Genomic DNA, 15,657 nt, shown 5'->3' on the forward strand with positions numbered 1-15,657 from the left:
TGCCTTGTCACCAGATCGTTTCTGACACCGTTGTTATCATACTACTTTGCTGCTGATACTTTGCTTGCAGATACTAATCTTTCAGGTGTGGTTGAATCTGACACATTCAGCTGCTAATACTCGAGAGTATCCTCTCACCTCATGCCTGGCGAATCAACAAATTTGGGACGAATACTCTACCCTCGAAAACTGCCGCGAACCCACGCGCTGGTGGGCCATTGCAAGAAAATTGCTAATTGTTGAGCAACTGGGAGCAGTTCTGGCTCTGTTGTCACGAAGGCAGCAAGCTAGGGACTCATCAACAACATTCTTCTAGTGTCGTTGCCGGGGACTGCCGTTAGCAGCATTTTTATGGCGCCGTTGCGGAGGAGGTATTGCTATACTCTCTGAGTCACTTGGGATTTATATCTGCTGATCACTATGAAGAATCTGAAAGATCCAAAAACCAAAGTCTTGCCCTCAACTATGACGGGAGGTAAGGAACTCCCATCTAGCTCTACACTTGATTCACCTTCAGTTATGAGTAAGTTTGCGACATCACCTCCTGCTAGAAATCTTGATATGTCGCCTGTGCTTGATGATGCTTATGATACTACTAGAGATGCTATGCCTGATACTGCTAGAGATGCTATGCCTGATACTGCTAGAGATGCTATGCCTGATGCTAGAGATGCTATTTTGCGTGATGATGCTATGCCTGATGATGCTAGAGATACTACTTTGCTTGATGCGCCACTAGGGGTATTCCTTGATGCTCATATTGCTAGAGTTACTGCCAATGCTCGTGATGCTTCTGAAACTGCCGATACTATTGAGATAGAACCTCCCTTTGCCCCTGCTAGATCTAGCTCTCCTAGATATGAATTGCCTGATATACCTGAGGGTTACGTTATGGAGGGAGAGATAGCTGAGGATATTCTTGCGTGTAAGGATGCCTTATATAGAGTGCGCTGCCCTTCATAATGGCCCGGTGGACAGGGGTGGAGTAGTGGCGAGTAAACGCTTACGTTACAAGTAACGTAAGCTTTAAATGCTAATAATGGTGTATGAAAACGTATGACTGTTGCCCTCCTGGGAGGTTACGATGTACAGAGTGGATTGCAGTCGGTACGTTAGATATGCTCCGAGTGGATCGTCATCGACTAGATGATGGGGGTGTCCTTAGTTCAGTCGGAACTGTCTAAGGGCCTTGTCTTCTGTAGGACCTATAGGGCAGACCTATGACCCTACCCTGGGACTATAACCCCATCATTAGTCCCCGAATGGATCGGGGTTGGAACGATGAAGTGATGTCTGGAGTTTGGAACCGACTGGTATTGAGGTGACTTCAGCGTTGTTTGCCTCGATCCATTTTATCTTTTCAGCTAGTGATCCGAGTGAATATGCCAGTGAAACGAACCGTGAGGGACCAAATGCTTCCTCGGAATCTTTTGACGTGACCGGTCATACTGACAGCACCGGATTTTCCGGGATCCTCAAATTTCGGTTGCCGCGTGCTCAGCGGGGATGACGACATCGCCATCGAGTAGATTTCGCCTCCTCGATTACCATGCCGTTATCTTCTCCACTAATCTTGCAGCGGCTGGTTGGGGGGATAAGATCCTGGGCCCACCTGTAGGTGACTCAGTCGGAGGCCTATTAAAGCTTCCCCGGCGGACCTTCCTGTTGCGCTGCTCATCCTCCTCCCGTTAATCTCGCCCTCTCCTGCAACTTCTTGCGCACCTCTAGCCACCTCCTTCCTTTCCTCCTCTGCGGATCTGTCGCCCTCGCCATGACGAAGGGACAGACCAGCAAGCTCGAGGCGAAGAAGAAGAAGAAGGGGGCGGCCTCCACTCAGCGGTGGCAGCGGGCGTTGCCGGCGGGCTAGATCCAGGGGGATTTCCTCCCCTCCTCGGTGACGGAGAACGACGTGCTGGAGCTGGTGGAGCACGACATGGTCGTCAACAAGTCCTGGAGGCTGCCGGAAGGGGAGACGGAGCCGGCGCCGAAGGAGGGGGAGCGCGTTCTGCTGCTCAGCCACGTGGCCAGAGGTTTCTCCTTGCCTCCCCACCCTTTCTTCCTAGGTATCATGAATTACTTTGGGGCGCAGCTCCATCACTTTCCTCCGAATGCGATAGCTCACCTTTCCGCATTCATCACCCTCTGTGAGTGCTTCATAGGATGTCCCCCCCACTGGGGGCTCTTCAAATACGTTTTCTCCGCTAGATCTCAGACTGTTAAGAAGCTTAGCCAGTCTGATGATAAGACACACATCCTCCAGCTCTGCGGGGGTTTAGGATTTCAAAAGAAAACGAAGAGTAGCTATCCCTCCCTTCAGCTATCCGAGTCAGTTAGGAACTGGCAATCATCCTGGTTCTATTGCCAGGACATTGCTTGTCCGAATGCTTCGAGTGGGTTGCCACCTTTCAGTTTAGACCGTCCGGGCCCTCGCAGGAAGATTGCGCTCTCTAAGGGAGAAAGAACCCAGATCTAGCCTTTGGTCGACGCGCTGATAGCCGTCGTCCAGAGGGGAGTCACCGGCATGGACTTGCTGGAGACTTTTCTGGGTCGACGCATCCAGCCGCTGCAGGCCAGAGACCACGCTATGTGGCATTACACGGGGCCTTCAGATACCACTCGGTCCCATCCCGAAGACGTGAGCGAGGAGACCGTGAGTGCATGGGTCCGCAGCATCACGGGCACATGTAATAACCCCGTGGGAGCGCGGCGAGTGAAGGCCTTCCGTGCCGAAAATCCTCCTCCAAATGAGGTGAGTACATGTCGTCGAGTGCTTTTAACCTTCTCGGTTTTATTGCTTTTCTTGTCTCGCTGACTGATGTTGCCGACTGTGTTTTGTGCAGGAGTGGACATACTGGCATTCTGCAGTCTCGAATGGGAATCCAGTCGAGGAAGAGGAAGGCAGCATGGAGGGCAGCACGGATAGCGCCGAGTACGTCTCTGGCAGTGAGGAGACGGAGGAGGAGATAGAAGAGGAGGAGGAGGAGAGTGGAGAGCAGAGCTCGTCTCCCTCACCACCAGAACACCGAACCAAGCGCCGTCATGACCCCACTGCTCCACCGGCTCCTCCGGTGGCCCCGAGTGCTCGGAGTGTGAAGAGAACCAGGGGTGCTTCTGCCGAGCCCGTGAACCAGCCGTCCAAGGTGGCTAAACCTAGCGGGTCTAAACCTCGGAAAGCCTTGCCCCGGATGAGGATCGCTGTTCCGGTCGCCTCAGCGTAAGTATCTTTGCTCTTCCATCTTCCTTCAATATTCGATTGGACTCTTCTTTTTGGGAATTCATGTTTACCCGTCGAGTGGAATTCACTCAACAGAGCTGCTACCTCTGCCACCCTCTGCCGCGTCAGGATGATGATCCCATGGACACTGATAATGCCGCCACGTCCCAGCAAGGTACGTTGTCACGACTCCGAGAGTTGTATTACTGTTTCGCGAGTGCTGTCTTTGATCTTGACCTTTTTCTGTGTTTTTATTTTGTTCAGCCGGGCTTCCTTCAGAGGTGATCCATCTGGACGACGACCAAAGGAGGTCGGAACCAGCTTTGGCGCCTAATCCTGGGGTTATCCAACCTGCTGCCAATCCTGCCATGAACGTGCCCTCACGGCGGAACCGACTAGAGCAGAGCTCAGGATGCCCAGGGAGCCTTCTGCCACGCCGGGTCCGTCGGCTGTCCAATATGATGCCCGACGCCTCCCGGAAGATCAGGTAGGGGCCGCCAAGGACGCCATGATGCAAGTGGAGCTGATGGTGGGCGACGCCAAGGGAGCATATGACTCCATCGCGTCCCTGTACAAGAAGAGCTTGGAGCTTCGGGATGATATCCGAGTAAGTGCGCTAGTAAGTGTTTACATTCCTCTTGGTACCCACTGGGGGTTTCAACGAGATACTCGGATACAGTAGGTTGATTTTCCAATGGGTTCACTCCGAGTGAACCCAGTGGGTGTAGTCCCTGAGACTTCTGTCGAGTGCTTGCACCAGCAGTTGTCTTTATATGTATTTTGCATAATCTGTACAGATCAGAGCTGATCTACCCGAATGGTACCAGTGGGGGCACGCCGAGTGCACCCACTGGGTGTAGTCCCTGAGAGTAGTGTTACTCGGGTCGAGTAATAGTAATCTCATAGTGTTGTTGGTTTGCTATGGAGCTCAATGGGACCGACCTGTTCGAGCTTCATACCAGTGGGGTCACTCTCAGTGAACCCACTAGGTGTAGTCCCCGAGACCGTTGTCGATTGCTTGCATCGGCAGGGGTCTGAAGAATCTTGAGTTTTGATTGTTTTGTAATATCTGTCGAGACTTTTTCCTTGTTGAATCTGGTTGATCCTCCCTTTGTGTCTCTTTGCTAGAAGACTTGTGAAATGGGATCGGCCTATAATGCTTTGATGGTTGAGAAGACTCAACTTGCTACCGAGTTGGAGGTAGCTGCGAATGACCTGGCTCGCACGAAGGTGGCTCTCGCTGAACGAGAAAAATCTTTGGAGGAATCTACTGAGGCTAACAAGGCACTGGTAGCCTAGGTAGAAAAAATGAAGAAGGAGAGATCCGAATGGATGGGCCGGCTGAAGGTAATGAACACTCGATGCAGAGCGCAGGAGAACTACGTCGGCGACTGAGCGAAGAAGATGGTCGCACTGCTTGGTGGTAAGTTCTTGCCGAGTGCTTTTTGACTTTGGAGTTCACTCCGCGATTATTTTCTGCTTGTCTTTTCTTTGCAGATTTCTGTCGGGACGTTGAGGCCGAAACAGCCGAAATTGAGCGGTCGCTTGTTTCGAATTTTCCACTCGGCGATGAAGCTAACTGGGACATGTTTCGAGTGAATTCTCGCCTTAACAGGGTGGGTCCTTTCATTGGTCGCCTGAGAGGAGTTGTCGGCCGAATCGACAAGGAGTTGTGGCCTGAAGATGACTCCCGGAACAAGATAGAGGGGTTGATGACTCGACTAGAGGACGTTCCAAGCAGAGTGCAGGCATGGAAGAAATCTGTTGCTCGGTGTGGTGCGGACGTGGCGCTGTCTCTGGTCCAAGTGCACTGCAAGGAAGCCCGTGAAGACAAGCTGAAGACATCGCAGGTCGCCAACACCAAGAAGCTTCGATTTGAAGATTTTATGGAGACCTTCCTCGACACAACCACTCAGATAGGAGATGGAATTGACCTCGACACCTTTGTGGAGCCTGCCAGTCCCGACGATGCTTGATAAACTTTATGCTGAACACACATTTACCTCGGTATGCCGAGTGGAGTCTGTATTAAATTTTGGCCACTGTTGTTGGCCGGTACATTCATGGCTCGGGGTGGATAAACTTGATTCACACCGAGCCGACTGATCGCAGAACCGATTTGAATTCGAACCGGATCTTTTGCTCTTCTTTCGCTGAGTTTTTTTTGACACGATTTTGGCTCGTGGTTTTTGTTTGGGCGTCTCTTGGTGAAGCCAATGGCAAACATGCGGAGCATGTAATTGTCAGTTGTCTTCACATCCACATGAGCCTCATTGAGGGTCTGCTAAGCCTCCGAGTGTATCTCAAGTGCCCACTCGGAGGAAGCTTTTTACTTAGGCGACGCTGGTTCGCATCTAAGTCTCCGAGTGTGACTTGAAATGCACACTCGGAGCAATTTGTTTACTTAGGCGACTCTGAGTCACAGCTAAGTCTCCGAGTGTGAATTTTGGTGCACACTCAGAGCGAGTTTTTACTTAGGCGACTCTGGGTCGCAGTTAAGTCCCCGAGTGTGACTTTTGGTGCACACTCGGAGCGAGTTTTTACTTAGGCGACTCTGGGTCGCAGCTAAGTCTCCGAGTGTGGCTTTTGGTGCACACTCGGAGCGAGTTTTTACTTAGGCGGTTCTGGGTTGGAACTAAGTCCCCGATTGTGACTTTTCGTGCACACTCAGAGCGAGTTGTTACTCATGTAGTTGTTAGTTGTCTTCACATCCACATGAGCCTCAATGAGGGTCTGCTAAGCCTCCGAGTGTATCTCGAGTATACAATCGGAGGAAGCTTTTTTACTTAGGCGACTCTGAGTCGCAGCTAAGTCCCCGAGTGTGACTTTTCGTGCACACTCGGAGTGAGTTGTTTACTTAGGCGACTCTGGGTCGCAGCTAAGTCTCCGAGTGTGACTTTTCGTGCACACTCGGAGCGAGTTCTTTACTTAGGCGACTCTGGGTTGCAGCTAAGTCTCCGAGTGTGACTTTTGGTGCACACTCGGAGCGAGTTGTTTACTTAGGCGACTCTGGGTCGCAACTAAGTCTCCGAGTGTGACTTTTCGTGCACACTCGGAGCGAGTTGTTACTTAGGCGACTCTGGGTCGCAGCTAAGTCTCCGAGTGTGACTTTTCGTGCACACTCGGAGCGAGTTGTTTACTTAGGCGACTCTGGGTCGCAGTTAAGTCCCCGAGTGTGAATTTTAGTGCACACTCGGAGTTAGTTTTTTTAGACCGGAGTCTGCAAACGCGGAAGAATTTTGAATCGGCAAGAAATTAATCTGCTTTGTATTACTTCGATGATACTTGTTCTTTACATTGTCTCCGTCGGCGGTTATGTGTAGAAGCGCTTTAGTAGATCTCCCTTCCATGCTCGTGGCTCGTCCGTTTCCCTATCGAGGTTGTAGAGTCGATATGCTCCGTTGTTCAGCACCTTAGAAATGATGAACGGTCCTTCCCAGGCGGGAGCCAACTTGTGTGGTCTCTTTTGATCCACTCGGAGCACCAGGTCGCCTACTTGGAACGTGCGGCTCCAGACGTGCCGCGCATGAAATCGCTGCAGATCTTGTTGATAAATTGTTGAACGGATCAGTGCCATCTCACGCTCCTCTTCTAAAAGGTCCACTCCGTCTTGCCTGGCTTGCTCTGCTTCGGCTTCGGAGAAGAGTTCGACTCGTGGAGAGTTGTGAAGCAAGTCACTCGGAAGGACTGCCTCTGCTCCATAAACGAGGAAAAACGGGGATCGCCCTGTCGATCTATTCGGAGTTGTGCGGAGGCCCCATAGCACCGAAGGCAGCTCGGTGACCCATGCGCCGGCGGCATTCCCAACTTCTCGCAGGAGTCGAGGCTTCAACCCTTGAAGAATAAGTCCATTCACCCGCTCTGCTTGCCTGTTTGTTTGGGGGTGCGCCACAGATGCAAAATCCACTCGGATACCTTGGCCTGCGCAAAAACCTTTGAACCTGTCCGAGTCAAAGTTTGTGCCATTGTCGGTGATTATGTTGTGTGGAACCCCATATCTGGCGATGATGTCTCTGATAAATTTGATGGCCGTAAGGGCATCAAGCTTCTTGATAGGCTTGGCTTCAATCCACTTGGTAAATTTGTCGACTGCTACCAGCAGATGGGTGAATCCTCCTTGGCCTATTCTGAATGGTCCGACTGTATCTAATCCCCACACGGCGAATGGCCAAGCAACAGGAATTGTCTTCAGCGCAGACGTTGGCTTGTGGGACTTGTTTGAATAGAACTGACAACCTTCACAACGGTCGACTATATCTTTTGCCATTTCATTCGCCTGCAACCAGAAGAAACCAGCTCTGAATGCTTTGGCGACGATTGCCCTTGAGGAGGCATGATGGTCGCAGGTTCCCGAGTGAATTTCTTCCAAAATTAACTGTCCCTCCTCAGGGGAGATAGAGTGCTGAAGAACGCCTGAAACACTTTCTCTGTATAACTGGTCATCAATGACGGTGAAGGACTTCGACCTGCGAATGATCTGCCTAGCTTGGACCTCGTCTTCCGGTAACTCTTGGTCAGGATGTATGCAATGAATGGCACGGTCCATTCGGGAATGACAGCTAGAATCTCCATGATCAAGTCAACCACAGCGGGGACCTCGACTTTGGTCTGATCTATTGAGCTCTTCGGTTGTACAGGTTCCTCTGTAAAAGGATCTTCTTTTACCGAGGGGAGGTGTAGGTGCTCGAGGCAGACATCACTCGGGACCGGTCTCCGTGTGGATCCAAGTTTTGCCAATTCATTTGCTGCCTGGTTTTTGAGTCGGAGAACATGGTGAAGTTCCAGACCTTCGAACTTCTTCTCGAGCTTCCTTATTCCGTTGCAGTATGCAGTCATGGTGGGGTTCCTTACATCCCACTCCTTCATTACTTGATTAACCACTAGATCTGAGTCGCCATAGACCATCAGGCGACGGACGCCGAGTGTGATGGCCATGCGCAACCCGTAAAGGAGAGCTTCGTACTCTGCTTCGTTGTTGGAAGAATCAAAATGGATCTGCAACACATACTTGAGTTTATCACCTCTCGGGGATATGAGCACTACGCCGGCGCCGGAGCCATTCAACATCTTGGACCCATCGAAGAACATGGTCCAATGAGCCGAGTAGATGTGAGTCGGTTGCTGTTGTTCTACCATTCTGCTATGAAGTCAGCAAGAGCTTGAGACTTTATAGCTTTCTTGGCTTCGAACTTGATGTCGCAGTATAGCATCTCCATTGCCCACTTTGCCACTCGGCCTGATGCATCCCGATTGTGGAGAATTTCCGACAACGGAGCATCAGATATGACAGATACCGAGTGGTCTTGGAAATAATGAGCCACCTTCTTTGCAGTCATGTAGATCCCATAAATAAGTTTATGATAATGGGGATACCTCTGCTTGGAAGGAGTCAGGACTTCGGAAACATAATATACTGGCCGCTGAACCTTGTACGCTTTGCCTTCTTCTTCGCGTTCGACTGTCAGAACGGTGCTGACGACTTGATTTGTAGCCGCGATGTACAGAAGAAGGGGTTCTTTACTGAGCGGGGCAGTAAGAACCGACCGGGTGGAAAGCAGGGCTTTGAGGTCGTCGAATGCGATTTGGGCTTCGTCTGTCCACTCGAAGGTATCTGACTTCTTCATGAGTCGGTACAGAGGTAACGCCTTCTCGCCGAGTCGAGCGATAAACCTGCTCAAAGCCGCTAGACAACCTGTGAGCTTTTGAACATCATGTACTCTTACCGTCCGCTCCATTTGAACAATTGTCCCGATCTTTTCAGGGTTGACATCGATCCCTCGTTCGGAAACGAAGAAACCGAGTAACTTCCCGCTGGGAACGCCGAATGAACACCTGGCTGGGTTGAGCTTGATATCGTACCTACGTAGGTTGGCGAATGTTTCTGCAAGTCAGTCAGCAGGTTGGAACCTTTGCGTCACTTGACTAAGATATCGTCCATATATGCCTCCACATTTTGACTGATCTGATCTAGGAGGCATTTTTGGATCATTCGCATAAAATTTGCTCCTGCATTCTTCAAACTGAATGGCATAGTGATGTAACAGAAGCACCCGAATGGGGTGATGAAAGCTGTTTTTAATTCATCTGGACCATACAGACGGATTTGATGATAGCCCGAATAGGCATCAAGGAAGGATAAGCGCTCGCAACCCGCAGTCGAATCAACGATTTGATCAATGCGGGGGAGCGGGAAGTGGTCTTTCGGACAGACCTTATTAAGATGCTTGAAATCGATGCACATACGGAGAGACTTATCCTTCTTGGGCACCATGACAACATTAGCGAGCCACTCGGAGTGGTGTACCTCGCAAATGAAGTTGGCTGCCAAAAGTTTAGCCACCTCCTCTCCGATTGCTTTCCTCTTGTGCGCAGTGGACCGACGCAGGCGTTCTCGGATGGGCCGAGCAGCAGGATCCACATGCAGTCGGTGCTCAGCCAACTCCCTGGGTACAACTGGCATGTCAGCAGGCTTCCATGCAAAAATGTCCCAGTTCTCACGGAGGAATTGGATGAGCTCGGCTTCCTATTTTGGATCAAGGGTGGTGGAGATGTTTGTTGCGGCGGCAGTGGCATCCGTCGGGTGGATGTTTACTTTCTTCGTGTCTCCCGCCGACTGGAATGCGGACTTGGAAGCTGGCTTCTTTGAACGCATCACGTCAGCGGGGTCGGCGGTCTTCTTGTACTCGTCCAACTCGAGTACAGCCATCTGATGATCTGCAATTCTCGACCCCTGCTGCAGACACTCCTCGGCCCGCTGCCGATTGCCTGTGACAGTACTCACACCTTTTGGACCGGGCATCTTCAGCTTCAAATAGACGTAACATGGACGGGCCATGAAACGCGCATATGCCGGACGACCCAGAATCGCATGGCATGCACTCTGGAAGTCTACCACCTCGAATGTCAACTTCTCTTTGCGGAAGTTCTTGTCAGAGCCAAAAACGACATCCAACGCAATCTGGCCGAGTGATTTGGCCTTTCTTCTTGGGACGACTCCATGGAACTGCATACTGCTCTCGCTAAGTCTGGACATCGGAATGCCCATTCCCTTGAGAGTACTAGCGTACATGATATTCAAGCTACTGCCGCCATCCATGAGGACTTTGCGCAACCTAACTCCTTCCACCACCGGGTCGACAACCAGAGCTTGCCTCCCTGGGGTGGGTACGTGTGCTGGGTGGTCTGACTGATCAAAGGTGATTGCAGTCTATGACCACTTGAGGAGCGTGGGAGTGGATGGGGTTGCCATGTTTACCTCCCTGTTGACCAGCTTCAGTCGACTCTTGCTTTCCACATCAGCAAAAATCATCAACGTTGCATGGACTTGAGGGAACGGATCCTCCTTGTGCTCATCATCTTGCTCAGCTTCTTTCTCACTCGGCTGTCCTTCACCGAATCCTTGGATCAGGAGGCGACACTACCGAGTGGCATGCTTTGGCAATATGACATTGCCTTCTTCATCCGTCTTCGTGTGGATTGGACACGGTTGATCTAGGATGGAATTTCCTGACTACCTCTTCTTGGGGGTGTATTGTGCTTTCCCCTTGCCTTTGAACTTAGCATTTGTAACGACTGCTGCCTCTACCTGCGGAGTGGATTGAGCTTTCTGTTTCTGCTTCCGGCTGTTGTTCCCATATCCATCGGCGACTGACTTATGCTTGCCGCTACGTATGCGGTCCTCCTCTTCGCCATTTGCATAGCGCGCGGCTATCTCCATCATCTTGCTCATGGAGATGTCGCATGTCCGACCAAACTTCACGTACAGATCTCTGTATCGAACACCTGCCTTGAAGGCGCAGACTGCTTGGTGCTCCGTAACATTCTCCACCGTGTGGTAGAGGGTCCTCCAGTGCTGGATGAAATCGCGCAGGGGCTCGTTTTGCTTCTGGACACAGTGCTGAAGCTCTATGAGACCAGCAGGGCGTTCGTACGTACCCTCGAAGGTCCTGATGAAGACTCGGGCCAGATCTGCCCAACTGTAGATGCTTGATGGAGCTAACTGGTTTAGCCAAGCTCGCGCCGAACCGTCGAGCATCAGTGGGATATGTTTCATGGCGACATGGTCATCCCCGCCACCGATCTGGACCGCCACTCTGTAGTCATCCAACCAAGTTTCTGGTTTGGAATCTCGTGTGAATTTGCTGATTCCCGTCGCCAATCGGAAGTTGGGAGGGATGTCAGCTGAGCGGATGGCCCGACTGAAGCACTTGGGGCCAGAAACAACGGTCCTGCTTCCACTCGGACGGTCTCTATCGTGACCATCACGGTGGGCTCGACTTCTATCGAGCTTCTTCTGAGTGATGTACCCTCTTGCATCAGGCCTTGGATCATGCGCGCCACCGCCCGAACGACGATCATCGTAATGCCGGGGTCCGTAAGGCCCACTCCGCGGAGGAGTACGCGAACGGTGACGATCTTCAGGGTGGGACTGAATGGAAAGCGGATTTCGACTCGGGTCCCTGGAACGGCTGCCCCCTTTGCGTCGCTGTAGAGAGTCGGACTGAAAACTGATCGATGCATGTTCGCTTGAACGGAACTGTTGTGGATCCTGTTGTGCGACTGGGAGACCGCCGAGTTTTGTTGCTGCGCTGTATGCAACAAGGCACGGATCTGGTCGATTCCTCTACCAGCCTCCGAATCAGTCGGCTGGAGAGAATCAACTATCCTGGCGGCTGCAGCCAAGTTGAGGACGGGTGTGCGGAACACTTCGACGTTGCTCTGGCGACTGCGTCGACTGGAAGAACGATGGTGCTGACGACGAGCGCCGGATGATTCTCCAAACTCACGCTCGTTCCGACCAGTCCCGAGGGGACTTTCGTGGGAATCGGCCATGAGTACTTCGGCTGCAGGCCTGTGACCCTGATACTCGGAAGGTAGTTTAGTCGAAACTGACTCCAAGCACTGGGATGACGGCGGGACCACAACCGATTCGAGCACCGCCACTTGAGAGGACGCGTTTTGTCGCGCTTGGGCGTGTCGCACCCAACGCCCAAGTTCTTTATCACAAGGGGCAATATAAAGTGATGTTCTTTTGCATTAAGGGATTGCGCATCCAACTAAAAAGCGCATGACAACCTCTGCTTCCCTCTGCGAAGGGCCTATGTGTTACCTTTACTTTCTAATACTTACATTTATGTAAGAGTTGTGGTGATCTTCACCATTTCCTTTATTTCGCCTTTATCTTTTGGCAAGCGTTGTGTGTTGGTTAATGATCTAGACAAATATATCCACTTGGACGTGGGTGATCATGAGTTATTATTGTTGACATTACCCTTGAGGTAAATAGTTGGGAGGCAAAACTATAAGCCCCTATCTTTCTCTATGTTCGATTGAAGCTTTGACCTCATAGGTACCGTGTGAGTGTTAGCAATTATGAAAGACCATAAGATGATTGAGTATGTGGATTTTCTTTACAAGCTCTTATATTGACTCTTTCCTATGTGGAGATAAATTGGAGTTGCTTCAATGACTATAATCATAGTTTGTTAGTTCTCAATAGAGTTCTTGATTCATATATCACCTTGTGAATGAATTGTTACTCTAGCATAAGAAATTATATGTCAATATTGTGTTGTTGTTCTAAAGATAACCATGATGCCTTAATGTTCGTATTTTATTTCTATCGACTCCTCTATCTATAAACATGTGGGCTGATACGTCTCCATCGTATCTACTTTTCCAAACTCTTTTGCCCTTGTTTTGGACTCTAATTTGCATGATTTGAATGGAACTAACCTGGACTGACACTGTTTTCAGCAGAATTGCCTTCGTGTTATTTTTGTGCAGAAATCAAAGTTCTCCAAACGTCCTGAAAATTTACGGAGATCATTTTTGGAAAATAAGAAAAATACCTGCGCGAAGATCCACCTGAGGGGGTGGGCCAGTGGGCCACAAGCCCTGCCTCCGCCACCCCCCTGGTGGCGGTGGGCAAGCTTGTGGGGCCCACAAGGCTCTGCCGCCCCCAATCTCAGGTCTATAAGTTCACTTTCGTCCCAGAAAAAATAAAAAGAGAAGATTTCGTCGTGTTTGCGATACGGAGGCGCCCCCACAACCTGTTCTTCATCTGAAGGGCAGATCTGGAGTCCGTCTTGGGCTCCGGAGAGGGGAAATCGTCGCCATCGTCATCATCAACCTTCTTCCCTCTCCAATTCCATGAAGCTCTTCGTCGTTCGTGAGTAATCTATTCGTAGGCTCGCTGGGCGGTGATGAGTAGGATGAGATCTATCATGTAATCGAGTTAGTTTTGATGGGGATTGATCCCTAGTATCCACTATGTTCTGAGATTGATGTTGCTACTACTTTGTCATGCTTAATGCTTGTCACTAGGGCCCGAGTGCCATGATTTCAGATCTGAAATTATTATGTTGTCACCAATATATGTGTGTTTTAGATCCAATCTTGCAAGTTGTCGTTACCTACTATGTGTTATGATTTCAGAGGTAGTCAGGAGTTCATGTGTTCACCAAGTGCTAATGTGTTGGTCCGGTTCTTTATTAAAAGGAGAACCGTAATATCCCATAGTTTCCTTTTGGACCCCGCTGCCACGGGAGGGATGGACAATAGATGTCATGCAAGTTCTTTTCCCTAAGCACGTATGACGACACACGGAATGCATGCCTACATCACATTGACGAACGGGAGCTAGCCACATATATCTCTGTGTTATAACTGTTGCATGATGAATATCATCCAAACAAATCACCGACCCATTGCCTACGAGTTTGTCCTGCTGCTACTGTTACTTGTCTTGCTCTGCTGCTGTTACTTGTCTTGCTCTCCTACTGTTACTACTGTTGTTGCTGCTGTTACTTGTCTTGCTCTGCTGCTGTTACTACTGTTGCTACTACCGTCGCTTGCTACTGTTGCTACTTGCTACTGCTGTCACTACTGATGTTCCTTGCCACTGCCATTACTCGCTACTTTGGTGTTACTACTTTGCTTGCAGATACTAATCTTTTAGGTGTGGTTGAATCTGATAAATTCAGCTGCTAATACTCGAGAGTATCCTCTCACCTCCTGTCTGGCGAACAAACAAATTTGGGTTGAATACTCTACCCTCGAAAACTGCTACGATCCCACACGCTGGTGGGCCGTCAACAACATTCCTCTAGTTTCGATTGCCGGAGAGTTCTAGCAGCATTCTTCTGGTGCCGTTGCAAGGGAAGGTCTGCTGTTACGGAACCATGGGCATATTTATCGATCTTGGTTTTCGCTTGAGGACAAGCGAGGTCTAAGCTTGGGTGAGTTGATACGTCCATTTTGCATCAGGCTTTTATATCGATATTTATTGCTTTATGGATTGTTAATACACATTATGGTACAATACTTATGCTTTTTCTTTTTTATTTTACAAGGTTTACATGGAGAGGGAGAATGCACACAGCTGGAATTCTGGACTGGAAAAGGAGCAAATCTGAGAGACCTATTCTGCACAACTCCAAAAGTCGTGAAAAGTTACTGATATGTCCATTTTGCATCATGATTTTATATAAATATTTATTGCATTATGGGATGTTAATACACATTATGGTACAATACTTATGCTTTTTCTCTCTTATTTTACAAGATTTACATGAAGAGAAAGAATGCCGGCAGCTGGAATTCTGGACTAGAAAAGGAGCAAACCTGAGAGATCTATTCTGCACAGCTCCAAAAGTCCTGAAAAGTTATGGAGAATTGTTTTGGAATATATAAAAAATAATGGGAGAAAGAAATACCAGAGGGGACCCACCAGGAGGTCCACAAGCCAGGGGCGCGACCTACCCCCCTAGTCACGCTCTGCAGGCTTGTGGGCCCCCTGACAAGCCTCCGGTGCCCATCTTTTGCTATATGAAGGGTTTTGACCTGGAAAAATCATATCACACCTTTCGGGATGAGGTGCCGTCGTATCGAGGTGGAACTTCGACAAAACCAATCTAGAGCTCCGGTGGAGCTATTCCGCCGGGGAAACTTCCCTTCCGGAGGGGGAAATTCAAGCCATCGTCATCACCAACGATCCTCTCATCAAGAGGGGGTCAATCTCCATCAACATCTTCATCAGCACCATCTCCTCTCCAAGCACTAGTTCATCCCTTGTATCTGATATTTGTCTCAAAACCTCAGATTGGTACCTATGGGTTGCTAGTAGTGTTGATTACTCCTTGTAGTTGATGCTAGTTGGTTTATTTGGTGGAAGATTATATGTTCAGATCCTTAATGATTATTAATACTCCTTTGATTACGAACATGAATATGCTTTGTGAGTAGTTACGTTTGTTCCTGAGGACTTGGGATAAGTCTTGTTATAAGTAACCATGTGAATTTGGTATTCGTTCGATATATTGATAAGATGTATGTTGTCTCTCCTCTAGTGGTGTCATGTGAACATCGACTACATGACACTTCACCATTATTTGGGCCTAGAAGAAGGCACTGGGAATTAATAAGTAGATGATGGGTTGCTA

This window comes from Hordeum vulgare, chromosome 6H, assembly GCF_904849725.1.
Source record: "Hordeum vulgare subsp. vulgare chromosome 6H, MorexV3_pseudomolecules_assembly, whole genome shotgun sequence".
NCBI lineage: Eukaryota > Viridiplantae > Streptophyta > Magnoliopsida > Poales > Poaceae > Hordeum > Hordeum vulgare.